We start from the raw sequence: 1125 nt of genomic DNA, 5'->3' as shown, positions 1-1125 counted from the left end.
GGCCATGGTGGGCCAGCATCGGCCTCCGGGGCTTGGGCCTCGCTGGGAGGAGACCTGCAGCGGGGTTGCGGGTACTCCTGAGTGACCAGCTCTGCCCGCCACAGCTTCGGAGAGGCTACGACCTGTGCTCATGTCCTGTGTCTGTGAAACGGGAGCAACGGCCTCTCTGTGACAAGGTCAGGTCATGTGTAATGGCAGCCTCTGGAAGGCAGGGGCAGCGGAGGCACTCACATCTCTGGAGGGCCTGGCAGAACCCAAGGCCAGGCACTGGGGAGAAGCAAGACAGTCTACCTGCGGGCAGTCCAGGAAGACACAGCCTTGGAGCTGAGCATGTGGGCTTACCCAGCTCCCACAGGGCCACCAGCGGGCACACCCCGGCAAATGCAAGTCATGAAGCCTAGGCTCGTCCAGGTCTGGTGAGCCCGGGCGATGGGGGCCTGGGGCTGCTCCAGAGCCCCCCAGAAATGGAGAGGGGGCCAGCCTCTCAGCTTTTATTAGACCACAGCTACCCCCAACCCTTCAATTGCATCTTGGCCATGGCAGCCCAGGGGCATGTTTAAGGGGGGCAGGGGAGTGTGAACCTCGGGGCTGGGAGGCTCACTGCACTGCGCTGGCTGGTCTGCACGGGCACCTCAGTGCCAGCAGAGCCGGGGTGGATGTTCCCATCTCCATAACCCGCTCCCCAAGTCCCTGAGTTCCAAACAGAACTGGAATCTGCCACCTGCAGAGAACGACACTCAACACACCTGACAAATGTGTGCGTTGCATTCGGGCTGAGAGTAACCTCGAGGTGAAGGTGCCTGAGGGCCAGCAGCTGGTGTGATGAAGGTGCGGATCCCACTCGGCCCACGGCAGTGTGCGCCCCCAACCCTGTAGCTTGAAAATCCCGCTGGAGGGAGCAAAATCCCAGGAGCAGAATGGAAGAGAATGGGCTGCAGGGAGGCGGTGGCCACGGTGCACGTTCCCAGGTCTGCGTGGGCCCCTCGGTGCAGCAGAGGCCACGGGGCACGTTCCCAGGTCTGCACGGGCCCCTCGGTGCAGCAGAGGCCACAGTGCACGTTCCCGGGTCTGCACGGCCCCTTGGTGCCAGCAGAGGCACCAAGGACCCTTCCCGGGACGGCGCGG

Source organism: Tupaia chinensis, unplaced genomic scaffold (assembly GCF_000334495.1).
Source record: "Tupaia chinensis unplaced genomic scaffold, TupChi_1.0 Scaffold000063_1, whole genome shotgun sequence".
Lineage (NCBI taxonomy): Eukaryota > Metazoa > Chordata > Mammalia > Scandentia > Tupaiidae > Tupaia > Tupaia belangeri.
The sequence above is the reverse complement of the archived record's forward strand: the minus strand, read 5'-3'. Positions refer to the sequence as shown.